The sequence below is a fragment of the Amblyraja radiata genome, chromosome 1 (assembly GCF_010909765.2).
Source record: "Amblyraja radiata isolate CabotCenter1 chromosome 1, sAmbRad1.1.pri, whole genome shotgun sequence".
NCBI classification, from domain to species: domain Eukaryota; kingdom Metazoa; phylum Chordata; class Chondrichthyes; order Rajiformes; family Rajidae; genus Amblyraja; species Amblyraja radiata.
The window spans coordinates 48,829,601-48,847,370 of record NC_045956.1 but is presented as its reverse complement, the minus strand read 5'-3'; the positions used below and the strand labels follow the sequence as shown (position 1 = coordinate 48,847,370).

Here is a 17,770-nt window from a genome sequence, read left to right as displayed (position 1 = left end):
TGATGTTCCTGGTCTGTTCTGTTTGGCCAACCCTTGAATGGGCATGTGACACTATCTGGTGTTATAACCATGTTGTCCCATCGCAGTAGATGGGAGAGCTGGCTCTTTGTGTTGATGTAAGGCCACCAGCATGTCCATCTTCAGGGTAGGCTGTTCCAGGGTGAGTGACCTGGCTGGTGATCATCCCCTAAGGTATGTCAGGATTTCACTGACATCCCAATTTGGGTGTACCTATTTCTGGGGAATGGATTGATATACCTCTCCTGTATCTGATCACCAGTGAGCGGTACCCAAGTTGAGTAGGCTAACAGAACATGTCCTTCATTGTGGTGAAGACCTGCCAGGAGCTCCAGTACAGTTTTTTGTTATAGTTGAATGTGTAATTCCTGTTTTGGAAACAGTGTACCATTTCTTGATGCTCCTCAGGTATGTTCCCTAGGATATGCGACGGAATGCTGTCATCAGGTTGATAGTGCTCCTGATCCAAGCACAGCAATGGTCTTCCCAATTCTGCAATTCTTTTAATGACCATGTCGAGGATCACTGGGAACCATGCTTGTGGACTTGGTCCACTGTAATTTGCGTAGTACCCGACTGATGAAGCCGTAGTACCTATTGAAGAGGTAGAAGGAAAGGAAAACATAGAGATTAGGTTCCCCCCACCCCTCAATACGCGGGAATGTCTCCATTGCCGCTGCCTTGAGATTGGTTTCATGTGACGTAAGTTAGTACGTGGTGATTTAATTGGATATAAGGAATCGATATCTGTTGTCCATATTGCTTAGTGATTTCAGCAAATATTTTTGGTTTAAATGTATGTTTACAGTATTTAGCTCACCTGATAGGTGAGTTACTGATGGTCAAACATGTTTGACGACATACGGTTTCCAATTGTTAATAAATTGTCCCCTAATATCGATGTTCTCCGCCCAAGTGGTTTGGTATATGCCACCACTGATGTTGTTATCTTATAAACGAACATGCAAATTTGGTGGATTACTGAGCAAATGCTTCACTAGAATTAAGTAAGTTAATATATAACATGTTTAAGTCAATTCATATTGGCATTAAGTATTACAAGCTCAGTAACACATCAGGACACATAAGATGTTACTCAAAACAGGTGGAAGTGTACAACCATAATCCTTCCTGCCGATAAATTCCATGATAACACTACAGATTAATCCATTTGCCCCCATATTACAGGTATGGAGATAGTTTTGAACACTAGTATCTCAGCTCATAGGAAAGGTACAAAGTTCAGTAGCTGGTAATGCTGCTATATCCCAATTACTTTGCCACGTAGTTGATTGGTGGTTAATGCACCATGACTGATAGTCTTAATGAATACCAGATAACAACGTTGTGGATGGTCAACGTAAATATCTGGATATATATTTTGTGCACCGTTCCCAGAGGCACTGCAATACTGGGTCGATGCGTGGAGTGAACGGAGCAAGCCCCTATTCCATCTCCCTGTTCCAAAATTCAATTTAATATGTGGTCCCTAGATAAGGGACGTATCAGATTATTAAACTGATAAGAACAGATACTACACTTGATCTTAGCCAAAAGGCCGAGAAGCGATGCAGCTAAAGCTGTATCCAAGGATAGTTTGTCGTTAATATATAGACATGCCATGACGGAATGTTTCTAAGTGTCAGGGCTAGTTGATTCTGGATAACTTTGACTTAAATGCCGCAACGCTCATCATGGTTACTCCATCCAGGTAATTGCGGTATATCCGAAACTTATATGAGAAGGTACTGATAGTGTGCATCTTCAAGGTCGATGTCTACCATAAAGTATCCTTGGATCCATGGTAGTAGTTACAAATCCCATGAATGGGTATACCTGGTGAAATACTCAAGTGGTTTATCAACGATGGTGCGACATTCACCATCGTGGGAGGGTAGACCACTTGGGGTGCTTGCTGAATTGGTGGCAAGATATTAATTCTATTCCCCTTGTATTTATTTTTTGGTATATAACTACCAAGAGTGATAGCTTCCTAACCAGGCGTGATTCATCCACCCCTTGTTAGTACAACCCTTAACCTTTATGTGATGGTAGGAACCATACTTATCTGTCTTCATTGTTGTTTTCTTCGGTTTCTGGTTCCTTGTTCTTGTAGGGACGATGTTTGTTGGGGGGTGGCACATTTTCCCCTGGGGCCTGCTCTGGGCCGTGGCCTAAAATGCTACAGGTTTGGCATGCAGGCCCCGAGCTTTCACCAGTACCATGAGGTAGACGCCCCTGGTGGACACGTAGAGGTACTGCTGTCTGGTTTAGTGTGGTGCTCATTCCAGACTCTGCCCTCTTGTGCCGAATAGTTTGAACACTTCGTCCAGTTTTTTAGGACTGGTTTGGTAAGTGCCAGGTAGCAGGATCTGTGCTTATGAGGTCGGCGTTCTCATAGTCCTGTTAATTTCATAGATTGAGGGCAGGTTTGTGAGTTCATTTCAGAAGTTATGAGGTATACCGTTGAACAGTAGGGTCAGGTGTTTTGCCATACTACCCTGCCCTTCTGGAATGAGCAGGTGGACATGATAGCCGACGTCAGGGTACCAAATGCATTTTTAAAATATTTAGGTTAAATGCGCTGCTCAATGTATCCCCCAATAATGGCGGGCACTTTGAGTAAATGCAATTTAGGGGAGGCGTGATAAAACTAACGCCTCATGGCTACCTGTCTTGGAGAGGTTTTTTGGAAAAGACAGGTAGTAAGCTGGCCATCAGTTGAGACTGAAAAGCCATCTCGCTAGTGGTGGAGCCACATAGCGGCCACACCCAGCAGCTCTTCCTGATCCTGTACCTCAAGCATACTCCCGATATTGTTCAGCCAGTGACCCCTCTTCATGACCAGCCCAGCCACTGGTCACCCCAAAGCTAACCACACTAAGGAGGAAGCGATGGGCAGTGCCTAGGCACTGTGGAGGGTATGCCTGAACCCTCCAGCGAGACTGCCCCTCACGTAGCGTGTCTCGCAGGAGCTCCTGCTCCAGGAGCCGCTCCAGCGGCTCAGGCGGCTGTCTCTCTCCCTGCGGGTGGAGAGACGTCCCCTCCGACAAGTCGGAAGCCACCGGCCGGATGCCTCTTCAGATGGCTGAATATCCAGCCCGCAGCTCAGGCACTAGCGGGACTGGCTTCGGCGCGGTGTGGGGATAGCGGAACGCCCGGTTAAATGTTCCTACCGCATTCTTCTGGAGCTTTTGTGCCTTGTAGTAGCGAGAGCGCCCCTCAAGCAGCGCGTCTCGCAGGCACCTGCTCCGTGAACTGCTCCAGCGGCTCAGGCGGCTCTCTCTCCCCCCGTGCGGGTGGAGAGACGTCCCGTCCCAAATCGGGAACACCTGCCGGATGCCTCTTCGGGTGGCTATACATCCAGCCCGCTATCGGGCTGGGCTCGGCACGGTGTCGGGGAATAGAGGAACACCGGGTCGCTCCTCCGCCTGTTGCTGCCCCCCTTCCCCCCGACGGGAAACCGTTCCTCCTCGAACGGGGGACAGTTTTGTTCCAGAGCCTTTTTCTCTGCCTGTAAAACACAAGCAGAAAAAGGGGCTCCCCTGTAAAAGAAAACCGACCTCAGGATACTCACCTGACGGACCGTTTCTCTGTTGCGGGAGTGCCTAGCTCCCGCTGCCGCTGTTGCACTGCTGGCGTAATGCCGCGCCTGCGCACTGAGCGGGTTCTTCACGTAGTCACTCACGTGACTCCGAAGTAAAATCTGTGAACCTCACCAGCGAATCCTTTGCTCTTTACATGACCTTTATGAACAGCTACAGGGTGTCACACAAAGCTTTTTTAAGTCAGAAATATGATGTGGAGCAATTTATAAGCCTAAGACTAATTTGACCCATGATGCACAGAAATACAAATGTTTATTCATGAGCTGGGGAAAATATATATATATATATATAATTATTTCAAGTAAATATAAACCTGTTTTTTTGGAAGCTTTTTAATTATCCTGCCAGACAGATCAGAGACGAGTCGCATAATATTGAATACACACAGTGAGAGCTGTCGCTGTTAGATTTCCTGAGATATACCATCATCTAATTAGAGACTGGTGAGATAATAATAATAATACATTTTATTTACTGGGCGCCTTTCAGACATCTCAAGGACACCTTACATAGTAATCGGAATAACATATAATCGGAATATAACAAGTAATAAAGACATCACAGAGACACAAATTAAAAACAGAATTCAATCCAAAAACAGAAAATCAAAAACACAGTGTGAAGAGAGAGCAGCGGCAGCCAAAGCGCGCCAGCGTCCACTCTCTCTTCACGGCAGCCATCTTGGACACAGACCTACAGGACTACAATTAGACAAAAAAATCATCCCCCCCACAGTGGATAGCACTGTGGGGGAAGGCACAATGTCCAGTCCCCACCCCATGTTCACCCCAAAGTCAGGCCTATTGAGGCCACCGCAATTGTCTCTGGCCGTTCTCACCGGGTGGTCTTGCCCCGGCGTCGGGAGAGTCCTTTCGGCGGCTGGACCGGTTTGGAGCTCCCAGGCTCCCGATGAAAAAGTCGGCGCCGCCTCTCCGCACTGCCGCCTCTCCGCACTGCCGCCTCTCCGCTCCGCAGACCCACAGCCTGGAGATGTTGCTCTCGGCGGTCCAGCTCGCCAGAGCTCCAGCGCGGCGACCCAGGCAAGGCATCGCCCGCTCCACTCCGCTCCGCTCCAGCGCTCCAACACTGTGCCGCCGCCGAGGCCGAGGTGCTGGGCGGTCCCCGCCAGGAAACGGCGCTCCAAGCCCGCTGGTAGGCCACGAGGACGGGTCGACGGGCAGCCCGGAGAAAAGGCTGCCACACCGACCAGGTAGGGACCGAAAAATATATAGTTACACCTACCCCCACATTAAAAAGATCATATCCACTACAAACAAAAAAACCATGTGTGGATAGGTCCACACATGGTTTGGAATCCAAGAAAAAGAGTCACTGCTGCCCAAAATTTAAAACCTTAGCTTTTAAAACCATTCTGATTCTCACGCAAAGGAAAGCCTGCACAATGACTATGCATAAGCAGTACATATATCAACCAACTCTGAATAAAATGTATTTTAATCTCTCCTTCCAACAGACTTAAAACACATGTTTGGTAAATTACCAATTGTGGTCAAGATGTTGTCCGTGTTAGAGATCAGAGATCAGGGTGGAAATAAGGTCAACCTGGAGCCATGCCAGCAGATATTCTATAAACAGAAAATGTCAGAGGTCCCATTGTTTCCTCACTGTTACTGTTGCAGTCCATTCCACTGTAGCCTCCTACTGCTGCAGACTAGGGAACAACAATTAAACCCAGGACCACATGTTGGTCGACACTTTAAATATTTTAAATGCAAAACAGTGATTTAGTCTAGCTGCTTTTGGTTAGTTTTGTCATTTGTTATTTGCCTGGGCCATTAGACGTTGTATTAATATTTCCCATAACTGCAGGAATAATTGCTGGGTTCAGCAAATATGAAATGATATAAAGTGGGCCAGTTAGCCTAATAAATCTACCCTCAGGATTTTCGAGCTGCAATCCAAATACTCCAACTCCCCCGATCTTTCTCCAATGCTGCAGAGCTTTTTCTTTCAGATAGAACATAGAAAAATAGAACTCAGGAACAGGGTCTTTGTACCATAATGTCTGCCGATCATGATGTCAGGTTAAACTAATATTTGCCAGCATGCGATCCATACCCTTTCATTCTTGCATATCCATGTGCCTATCTAAAAGCCTCTGAAACACCACTATTGCATTTGCCTCCAATACTACCCCAGGCAATGTGATCCACCCATCCAGTACTCTCAGTATAAAAAAAATTGTGCCGTACATCTCCTTCAAAACCACGAACATCTCCTTCAAAGGTGTTTATAAAATTCCCTTTTGAAACTGGCTATTATATCTACATTGCAAATCCTTTCAGGCAGTACATTACAAATCCTAACCTGTGGTTGAATCAGATATATTTCCCTCATGGAACATCTGGCTCTTTTACCAATAACCATCACTACTTAATTATTGGCGCAAGTTTATCAACTTAAACTCACCGTGGCTGGAAAAATCAATCAAATATCAATCTTCTCTGCATGCAAGATTGGAACAGTAATTGGTCTCCAACCCTATCTCTAAGAGTAGTGCAGAAAATCTGCATTTTCACAAATTTTTTGCATGCATTCCGCAATACAAAATATTAATCTCACATTTTAAACAAGTAACTGGCAGTAATAAAATGCGCTTGTTTGCCAAGTTAGTTTTAGCTGAGCCTGCCACTGGTGACTATCAATCCATTAAAGTCGTGCCTTTCTTGCAATTAAGAAACATTTAGACAGGTACATGAATAGGATAGGTTTAGAGGGATATGGGCCAAATACAGGCAGGTGGGACTAAATGGGTAAATGGGCAAATGGGCATGTTGGTCAGCGATGGTAAAGTGGGCCGAAGGGCCTGAGTTCCTACTCTATGACTAATTAACAACGAGTGCTCTAACAATTAGAATGAGTCGGCTTTAAATGTTATTCATTTTTCTATCCACTAATCTCACTCCATCTGTTCTACATCCTAAAGAATTGTCTACCCATTATTGAGAGGATTCCTGTTTTGCCTTTAATAGTTCCGTTATATAAAAGTCGCAATCCAACACAGTGCTACTGACTACTGTAGCTTTGCTCAAATCCACTTATTTCGATAAGGACAAATATTTAACAATTCCAACTTACTCCAAAGTTATTCCACTATTTGCAAAAAGCTTGCACTATTTGTAATATAAAACATAGGTTTCTACTTGCATCTAGTTTTTTTAAATGTGGTGACATTTGACCTGTTGCAGATGTGTGATTTTCATAGCCGAAATTTTTATTGAAATACTTTTCTGCTGTTAGAAAAAGCTATTTTGCAGAGCACTGCTTTCAATATTTGTCTCCTATTTTCTTGGCTACTGTGTAAATGGGCCATCCAAGACTATTATTGGCCAGTTATTTATTGCTTTGTTCTTTGCATTACTTGGACATTGATTTTGTGATATGTCAAGTTTTCCAAATGCTCTGAAACCTCTCAAGTACACACATGTGGTTCCCACATTGAAATGAAGTAACATTTCTTTCGATTTTCTTATCTTATTTTTCCTTGTATTCAAACAACACCATCAAGGGAAAACCTAGGTAGGACAAGTATCCTAGTCAGGCATCATGGTAGCATAGCACTTAGGGGGTATATGGAAAGAGCACTTCCACATAGGTGGTAGCGGGTATATGGAATATGGAACAAGCTGCCAGAGGAGGTACAGTGTCCTCCATAATGTTTGGGACAAAGACCCATCAATTATTTATTTGCCTCTGTACTCCACAATTTGAGATTTGTAATAGAAAAAAAATCACATGTGGTTTCAGAAATCACATGTGGTGTAGAAATTACAGCAGTGTTTATACATAGTCCCCACATTTCAGGGCACTATAATGTTTGAGACACAGCAATATCATGTAAATGAAAATAGTCATGTTTAATATTTTGTTGCATATCCTTTGCATGCAATGACTGCTTGAAGTCTGCGATTCATGGACATCACTAGTTGCTGGGTGTCTTCTCTGGTGATGCTCTGCCAGGCTTGTATTGCAGAACATCTTTATCTTTATCTTTAGCTTATGCTTGTTTTGGGGGCTAAACCCCTTCAGTTTTCTCTTCAGCATATAAAAGGCATGCTCAATTGGGTTCAGATCGGGTGATTGACTTGGCCACTCAAGAATTGACCATTTTTTAGCTTTGAAAAACTCCTTTGTTACTTTAGCAGTATGTTTGGGATCATTGTCTCGCTGTAGAATGAACCATCGGCCAATGAGTTTTCAGGCATTTGTTTGAACTTGAGCAGATAGGATGTGTCTATACACTTCAGAATTCATTATGCTACTACCATCAGCAGTTGTATCATCAGTGAAGATAAGTGAGCCAGTACCTTCAGCAGCCATACATGCCCAGGCCATAACACCACCACCACCGTGTTTCACAGATGAGGTGGTAAGCTTTGAATCTTGGGCAGTTCCCTTTGTCCTCCATACTTTGCTCTTGCCATCACTCTGATATAATCTTCATCTCATCTGTCCACAAGACCTTTTTCCAGAACGGTGGTTGCTCTTTTAACTACTTCTTGGCAAACTGTAACCCTGCCATCCCATTTTTGCGGCTAACCAGTGGTTTGCATCTTGCAGTGTAGCTTCTGTATTCCTGTTCATGAAGTCTTCTGCGGACAGTGGTCATTGACAAATCTACACCTGAATAGTGTTTCTGAACTGTCAGACAGGTGTTTCGTGATTTTTCTTTATTATAGAGAGAATTCTTCTCTCGTCAGCTGTGGAGGTCTTCCTTGGCCTGCCATTCCCTTTATGATTAGTAAGCTCACCAGTGCTTTCTTTCTTCTTAATGATGTTTCAAACAGTTGATTTTGGTAAGCCTAAGGTTTGGCTGATGTCTCTAACAGTTTTATTCTTGTTTCTCAGTCTCATAATGGCTTATTTGACTTTCATTGGCACAACTTTGGTCCTCATGTTGATAAACAGCAATAAAAGCTTCCAAAGGTGATGGAAAGACTGGAGGAAAGACTAGGTGCTGAGAGCTCTCTTATACCTGCATCAAAGAGGCAATTAAACACACCTGACTAATTACAAACACCCATGAAACATTATGGTGTCTTGAAATGTGGGGGACTTTGTATAAACACAGCTGTAATTTCTACATGGTGAAACCAAAATGTATAAAAATTGTCTTCATTATTATCTGACAATGTGCACTTTACCACATGAGATTTTTTCTATTATAAATCTCAAATTGTGGAGTACAAAAACAAATAAATAAATGATGGGTCTTTGTCCCAAACATTATGGAGGACACTGTGTGTAAGGCAGGTACTGTTGCAACATTTAAATGACATTTTGACAGATACGTGATAGAAAAGGTTTAGACAGATGTGGGTCTAATGCGTGCAGGTTGAACTAGTGTCCACCCATCTTGGTCAGCATGGGCAAGTAGGGCTGAAGGGTCTGTTCCCATGCTCTATGACTCAAGTGCTGCTGGTCATCAATTCTAGTGACTCAGGCTCTATGCTGACCTGGAGATACCTTCTCCCTGTAACTGTGAGGATTTCTCTCTGGATATTGCACTTTCCTCCCACTTCTCAAAAGTTTAATGGCAGGACAATTGTAAATTATTGTAAATGACCCTCAGTGTAGATGGACAGCAGGGGAATTGATACCATCAATGGCCATGTGAGAGAGAATAGTTTGCACCGGTTAGGTGAGTTTATAGAATAACTCTCAGGATTGATGGAACAAAGGAGGGGAATGAAGTGGAATTTCATTCCATGGTAAGGACATGACGGAAGTTCTGGCGGGAAGGATGAAAAGAACAGATATTCAACTTCAAGCGCTTTCCGACCACCTCATGCTGCTCAGCATTGGTCTGGCAGAATCTCTATATTTCCTGGCAAAATTCTTCCCAATAGGTTGTATTAATGGCCTAAGACTTAAGTTAGCTAAGCATATAAATTACATCATGCACCCTGTGAAGGGTAAATAATCCAGGAAAGGATCAGTGATCCTACGAGGATTTCAATGGCCTTAGTTTGCTGAGTTAGTTTCTGGACCTCGTGAACACTGATGATGGCATGGTGTCACTCTATCATTTCAGGCTGCTTAGGGTCATTGTATTTGTCTTAGTTGCTCCTCAAATGACGACCATGCTTTCAGCTGCAAGGGACCCTGAGAAAACCCCATAAAATCTATGTGTAGGAAGGAACTGCAGATGCTGGTTTATACTGAAGATGGACACTAAATGCTGGAGAAACACAGCGGGTCAGGCAGCATCTCTGGAGAAAAAGGATGGGTGACATTTCAGATCAGAACCCTTCTTCAGACTGAAAGTAGAATGGGTGGGGGGGGGGGGGGGGGGGGGGGGGGCGGACTGGAGGTAGGAAAAGGCAGAACCCTGGCATTTTCCTTCCTCCAGTTTTCTCCCTCTTTATCTTCTGTCTGGGGTTCTGACCTGAAACATCACCCATCTTTTTTCTCGAGAGATGCTGCCTGACCTACTGTGTCACTCCAGCACTTTGTGTCTACTTTGCTCAAAATCTATTCCCATCTCAGCCTCATGTGGCTCAAGTAAATTTTGTTTGATAATGATTTGGTAAGGCAGCTTGGAACTTTTCCTCTGCTATGTTGCTGATCTTGTCACGTGTATCACGCATTTCCCTAGTTTCACAATACTTGAGCCCTACCTGACCGCTGTATTTATGTTAGGAAATGTCATTCAACATCTCACGGTAATTTCACAGTAATGGAATGAGCCTTGACCTGACTGGAACTGCTTGCCTCTTTCATCTGAAAATGTAGTCATGGATTTCTGGGAGGCTCTCATAGTCTCTGGATCCTGAATCGTAAACTGCATTTTGCTGAAATCCTGACGTCCGTTTCATCATCTTTTGTGAAGCTTTCATAGGAATCTTATTTTTCTTTCATCATAGATATTCTGTATGTAGCAATCTAGTAGCAATACGACTGCTAAACCCTGATTTGTTGCTGCACAGTGTCATCCACACCAAAAACATGTCTGGGCATCAATTAGTTCCTTTATCACCAATTGTACACATTAAGGACAATATACTCATATTTCTGATCAAGAATATATGGTCACTTAAAGCTTGTCCGTGCAGGACGTGAATGTACCTACCACACCTGGGAAGCTCTTTCAAATAGTACAGCTGCTAAATAAGATATTTGTTTCCATCTTAATCATGCATAAAGGTTGATTTCTGACCCAAACTTTCATGTCTCTCTATATTTTGTAAGCACCACATTGCTCAGTGTTTCCCAAGATCACAGTAGGTGCCAGAAGAAGACATTCTCATTCTTATGCCTGCTCTGGCCTTCAACAATGTTAAGGCTGTTCTTATACTTCGGTGCTACTTTTTTGCACTAATCCTGTGAATATTCTACGCTATTCCCTTTTTCCTGTATCAATACACTGTGGACGCCTAGGTTCTAATCATGTATAGTCTTTCTGCTGACTGAATAGCTCGCAACAAAAATGTTTTCACAGTACGCGACAATAAACTAAACTGTAGATTTAAACATTTGTTGATCTCCCTCTTGAATATACGCTGTGGTTAAGCCTTCATAGCACTACTCTGGGGTCACGAATTTCAATGATTATCTACCCTATAGCAAACAGAATTTGTCCTCATCTCACTCCTGAATAGCTGACCCACTATAGTGAGACTGATCCTTGGTTCTAGTCACGCCGACAAGGTGGAAACTTTCTTCACTGTCAAACCCGTTATGAATTTTGTATATTTCAATGAGATCCCTTCTTATTCCTTTAAATACCAGGTGAGCAAGTGCAATCTCCTTAATCTCTCCTCATGTGATAAAGCCCTCATCTCAGAAATCAATCTGGTAAGCCTTCACACACGTCCTCCATCACAAGTATATCCTTCCTTTATTTGAGGGAATAAATCTGTCCACAATATTCGAGATGCGTTTTCAACAGGACTTCATAAAATTAGAGCAAGATGTCTGTATTCTTGTAATCAAATCCTTTTGCAATGAAGCCCCGCATGTTGTTTGCTTTCCTATCTTTTTGCTGAACTTCCATGTTGACTTTCACTGATTTACATACAGCAAGGTCCCACTGGAGACTAATACCTATCAATCTCACCTGACCATTTTAAAAAAAACGAATTTTCGTCCTTTCTCACAGTGGGGAAATAATCACTCCCACTCTTTTAGGGCTATAGGTCGTACAGTACGGAAATAGGCCCTTTGGCCTAACTCGTCCGTGCTGACTAAGATGTCCATCTATACCAGTTGCTCCTTCCCCACGTTAGCCCATATCTTTATCAACCTTACCTGTCACTGTACCATCTGCTACCTGCTCAAAACCTGTTGAATATTGTGTTAATTCATTCCTTTATTTGAAATTCAACTGGATACTGTGCTACGTCCAGATCTACGACTAGTCTACACCAGCTGCCTCAAGATGGAAGAACATACCTTTCGAAGGGTGATGAGGAGGAATTTCTTTAACCAGAAGGTGGCGAATCTGTGGAATTCATTGCCACAAAACAACAGTGGAGGGCAAGTCATTGGGTATTTTTAAAGCAGAGATACATAGGTGTTTGATTAGGAAGAGCATCAAAGGTTACCGGGAGAAGGCAGAAAAATAGTGTTGAGAGGGAAAAGTAGATCAGCCATCATCAAATGGTGGAGCTAACTCGATGGGCCAAATGGCCTAATTCTGCTCCCATGTTTTATGGTGTTATGGCTAATCTGAGGCTGAGTAACCGGTGGCAAGTGACTTCCAAAGACCCTTTACTATCTACAAGGTTCGTTAGGAATGTGATAGAGTATTGGCCATTTGCCTGGATCAATGCTTTGCCAACAACACTCTCAAAACTCGACACCATCCAGAACAAAGCAACCTGAACTTCCCGAAACATTAATTCCCTTAACGGCTGGCATGCAATGACTTCAGTGATTGCTGTCTACAAAATGCAGTGAAGTTACATGCCTCGGTTCCTCTACCCGCACCTCCGAAAACCAACCACTATCATCAAAAGAAACACAAGATGTGAGTGTATGGGATGCCATCATCTGTAGATTCCTCTCCTAGTCATACACCATTCCAACTTGAAGATATATTGCCATTCCTTCATCATCACTAGCTCCAACTCCAGGGATTGCCTACCCATGGACATTGTGGGAATACTAGATGCCCTGCAGTGGTGGAAAACAAAAGCCGAGGGACACCACACCCAAATCGCCAGTAAATGAATAAAACAGAACCTTCCCATATTTCCCTCCCTGGGGCCTTTAAGATTTTAAGTCTTAGTTTACTAACATTTAAACATGACTCTCTGAGTTAGTGACTCTCTTTTGTCCGATTCATTTTGTGTAGTAAATTGTACTTACCAGCTTTAATCATTATTTCTCTGCAAATCAGTAAAACCGTTTAAGAATGAAATAGGAATTTAAAGTCCATAATCTGATTTTATCATGTATATTTCTCCTGGACCTCAACAGTCCCACAGGCTTCCCTATTTATTTACCATCTTATTTATTTAATTTAGCTGAGGGCCAATTAGAAATAAAATTTCAAAGGGCATATTTTTTATAATGGTATTTGACTCTGCTGATTTGCGATAATTTATCTTTTCACTTATTCTGTGTCTGCCATGTTGTAAACCCAGTGAAAGAAAATAATATGTGCAGGAAAGAACTGCAGATGTTGGTTTAAATCGAAGGTAGACACAAAATGGTCACTCAGCGGGACAGGCAGCATCTCTGGAGAGAGGGAATGGGTGATGTTTCGGGTCGATACAAAGATAAAATGTAAGAGACAGTAAGACTGGCAGGAGAACTGGGAAGGGGGAGGGGATGGAGAGAGAAGGAAAGCAAAGGCTACTTGAAATTAGAGAAGTCAATGTTCATACCGCTGGGGTGCAAGCTACCCAAGCGAAATATGAGGTGCTGTTCCTCCAATTTGCACTGAGTCTCATTCTGACAATGGAGGAGGCCCAGGACAGAAAGGTCAGTGTTGAGCTCAGTCAAAACAGAGTTTTGCAGAACTCACTGACTTTATCAACTTCACGACTAATTTCCATCCTGCACTCAAATTCACTTGGATCATCTACGACATTTCTCTACCATTTCTAGATCTCACCGTCTCCATCACAGACTATCAACTGACATCTATTGCAAACCCACTGACTCCCACAGCTATCTAGACTACACTTCTTCACACCATGCTCCCTGTAAAGACTCTATTCCCCTACTTCCAATTCTTCCGTCTAAGCAGCATCTGCGCCCAGGATGAGGTTTTCCATACCAGGACATCAGAGATGTCCTCATTCTTTAGGGAATGGAGGTTCTCCTCTTCCATTATAGATGAGGCTCTCATCAGGATCTCTTTGATATCCCGTAGCTCTGCTCTTGCCCCCCCCCTCCCCCCATTCGTAACAAAGACAGAGCCCCCCTTGTCCTCGCCTTCAACTTCAGAAGCCGTCGCATACAGCACATAATCCTCCTACATTTTTGCAACCTCCAACGGGATCCCACTACTAACCACATCTTCCCATCTCCACCCCTTTCCGCTTTCGGCAGAGACCGTTCCCTCTGCAACTCCCTGGTCAACTCGTCCCTTCCCAACCAAACCACCCCCTCCCCCAGGTACTTTCCTCTGCAACTGCAGAAGATGCAACACCTGTCCATATACCTCCCCCCTTGAACCTCCCCCCTTGACTCCGTCCAAGGGCCCTGACAGTCTTTTCAGGTGAGTCAGAGGTTCACTTGCACCTCCTCCAACCTCATTTACTGTATCTGCTGTTCCAGGTGTGGACTCCCGTATATCAGAGAGATCAAGCACATGCTCGTTGATCATTCCGCTGAACACCTCCGCTCAGTCCACCGAAACCTACCTGATCTCCCGGTTGCCCAACACTTTCTCCCCCTCCCATTCCCACATCTTTTGCTCCTGGGCTTCCTCCATTGTCAGATTGAGACCCAGTGCAGATTGGAGGAACAGCACCTCATATTTCGCTTGGGTAGCTTACACCCCAGAGGTATGAACATTGGCTTCTCTAACTTCAAGTGGCCCTTGCTTTCCCTCTCACGCCAACCCCTCCCCCTTCCCAGTTCTCCCACCAGCCTTATTGCCTTCGACCACATTTTATCTCATTGCCCACTCCCCTGACATCAGTCTGAAGAAGGGTCTTGACCCAAAACATCACCCATTTCTTCTCTCCAAAGATGCTGCCTGTCCCGCTGAGTTAATCCAGCATTTTGTGTCTACCTTCGAAAGAAAATACTATGTTACTGTAAAAGCCTTTTGCTGGATGCTAGCCAAATTGAGGGCACTCATTAAGTGATAAATCATTACTGATATTTCTAATGTCAAATATTTCTCATGTCACTTCATTTTGTACAGTCCCATTCCTTTTAAGTTAGATGTATATTGTTGCCAAATAGACTACTAATCTGAATTGCATATCTTCCAAATGGCACGATTGAGTTAAATTAAAAACAGATCAATCTTTCTACTATATGTATAAGTTTTGTACTTGTTACAACAACCTGCGTAGACCGAAAGCAGGCATAGTGTGTTATAGAATCATAGACATCCAGTCATAGTCACACAGCCTGGAAGCTGGCCATTCAGCCCTATTGTCCAAGCCCAGCATGATGTTCCATTTAAGTGAGTCCCATTTGCCTACATCTGGTTAGTATCCCTCTAAACATTTCCTATCCATGTTCCTAATCAAATGTCTTTTAAATGCTGTAATTGTACCTGCCTCAACTACTTTCTCTGGCAGCTCGTTACATTTATCCACCTAAATATAAAAATTGCCCCTTGAGTTCCTATTAAATCTTTCCCCTCTCACATTAAACCTAAGTCCTCTGGCTCTTGATTCCCTCACTCTGAAAAAACAATGCTGTGCATTTGCCCTATCTATTCCCCTCATAATTTTATGCACCTCTATAAGATTACCCCTCAACTTCCTGCACTTCAAGAAATAAAGTGTTAAAGTAATGAGGGATAATGAGGACTGCAATCTTTCTGCACCGGGTAGGAAGGAACTAGAGATGCTGGTTTACACCGAAGATAGACACAAAACTATGTGTAACTATGGAGTAACTATGCGGATCAGGCAGCGGCTCCGGAGAAAATGAATAGGTGATTTTCTTCAGACCTTTTCTGCATTCTTTGATTGGGCGAGTGGATAAAGTTGTGGCAGATGCAGTTCAATTCTAAGAAAGAAAAATCAGACTACACTCTATATCATAGTGTCTTACTGCACAGAAATAGGCCCTACGGCTCACCATGTCCATGCCAACAATCACGCAACCAATGAGTGAAAATAATTTGCTGCTTCATGCCTGACACCAAAGAGTTTGCAGATGTCTGGCCTAAAGGAAACTGGACCATCTCAGACTGCAGGAGTTGCTTCGATGCCCAGCAATGCCCCTTGCCCACTACACAGCAGTGAAGAGTCCACAGTCGGGAAGCAAAACAAAAAGCTGTCAATTATATCAAATCGACAAAACACCCCAAACTGTATGGTACTTGAGTAGGACCAATGAGTGAGCAGAGAAATTCAGATGAACATGAATGGAAGTCATTAGCTGCTAGCTCACACCTACAACACTGCATAGCGGCACACTGCCAGAGCTGCTGCCTTACAGCGCTAGAGACCATGGTTCGATCTTCACCTTGGGTGCTGTCTGTGTGGAGTTTGTATGTTCTCCCTTTGACCACATGGGTTTACTCTGGTTTCCTCAAAGATGTGCAGGTTTGTAGGTTAATTGGCCTCTGTAAAAAATGCCTCTACTGTGTAGGGAGTGGATAGGAAAACGCAGAACTGGTGTAAACGGGTGATTGATGATCGGTGTGGGCTCAGTGCTGTATTTCCATGTAAATCCATGCTGTATTTCGAAACTAAAATAAAGTAAACTACACTAAAGCTAAAAAAATGCTATTGGATAGTGGCCACCACCACACAAGGATTGGACTCAGGGTGAAGCTGATGGATTTCTAGGAGGATTCTGCTTCAGTTGCTGGGCATCGAAGCAACTCCTGCAGTCTGAGATGGTCCAGTTTCCTTTAGGCCAGACATCTGCAAACTCTTTGGTGTCAGGCATGAAGCAGCAAATTATTTTCACTCATTGGTTGCGTGATTGTTGGCATGGACATGGTGAGCCGTAGGGCCTATTTCTGTGCAGTAAGACACTATGACGTGGGAAGCGGGGAGGCTATCGAGCTAGGCTGAAATCAAACCCGCACCAGCCAGCTCTTCCCAGCATTTTCCTCGCGAATGTCCGGTCCCTGGTGAGTAAAATCGACGAACTAAGGCTGCGGATCACCACACACAGACGGATCGCCGACTGCAACGCCATGGTCTTCATCGAAACATGGCTCAACGGTAACATCCCGGACAACGCCATCGAGCTGGAGGGGCGCACTGTCTTCAGGGCCTACAGAACAGCGGAGGACTCCGGTAAGACCAAGGGCGGCGGACTTATGTGAATAACACATGGTGTACGGACGTTGTTAGGATTGGTAGTCACTGCTCTGCTGACCTGGAATACCTGATGTTAAAGTGCAGGCCCTTCTATCTGCCCAGAGAATTCACATCGACTGTTATCACTGCAGTCTATGTACCCCCGGACGCTAATGCCAGGCTAGCAATGGAAGAGCTGCAAGCTGCTATCAGCAAACAACTAACTGCACACCCAGAGGGGGCATTTATTGTTGCGGGTGATTTCAACCACTCCAACCTTAAAACTGTGCTCCCCAGGTTCCATCAGCATGTTTCCTGCCCAACCAGAGGAAACAATATTCTGGACTTAGTATATACTAACATTACTGAAGCCTACAAAGCCCTCCCCCTCCCCCACCTTGGTCAGTCTGACCACCTCTCTCTGTTCCTGCTCCCCAAATACACACCTCTGATCAGACGTGTGAAACCTACCGTGAGGACAGTGAAGGTTTGGCCTGAGGGGGCTGTCTCTGTTTTACAGGAGCAGTTTCAGCAAACAGACTGGAGTCTGTTTGCTACCCAGTCCACCTTTAACTCCCAAGTGGACATCACTCATACACCTCAACAGTCCTTGGACTATATAAAATTCTGCACTGATAACGTCACTACCCACAAAGAGATAAAGACCTTCCCTAACCAGAAGCTGTGGATGAGCAGGGAGGTCAGACTCCTACTGAAGGCTCGCGA

The 17,770-nt window shown here is 44.1% G+C and overlaps 1 protein-coding gene and 1 non-coding gene across 5 annotated transcripts in view; one reads left to right on the top strand and one right to left on the bottom strand.

Moving 5' to 3' along the window:
- Positions 1–17,770, top strand: part of thsd4 (thrombospondin type 1 domain containing 4) — a 558,240-nt gene that overhangs the window by 372,506 nt on the left and 167,964 nt on the right. The gene's annotated exons all lie outside the window — the stretch shown is intronic.
- LOC116983180 lies at positions 1,397–1,588 on the bottom strand. Its single transcript, XR_004414636.1, has one exon. It is a non-coding gene; the product is annotated as a U2 spliceosomal RNA (small nuclear RNA).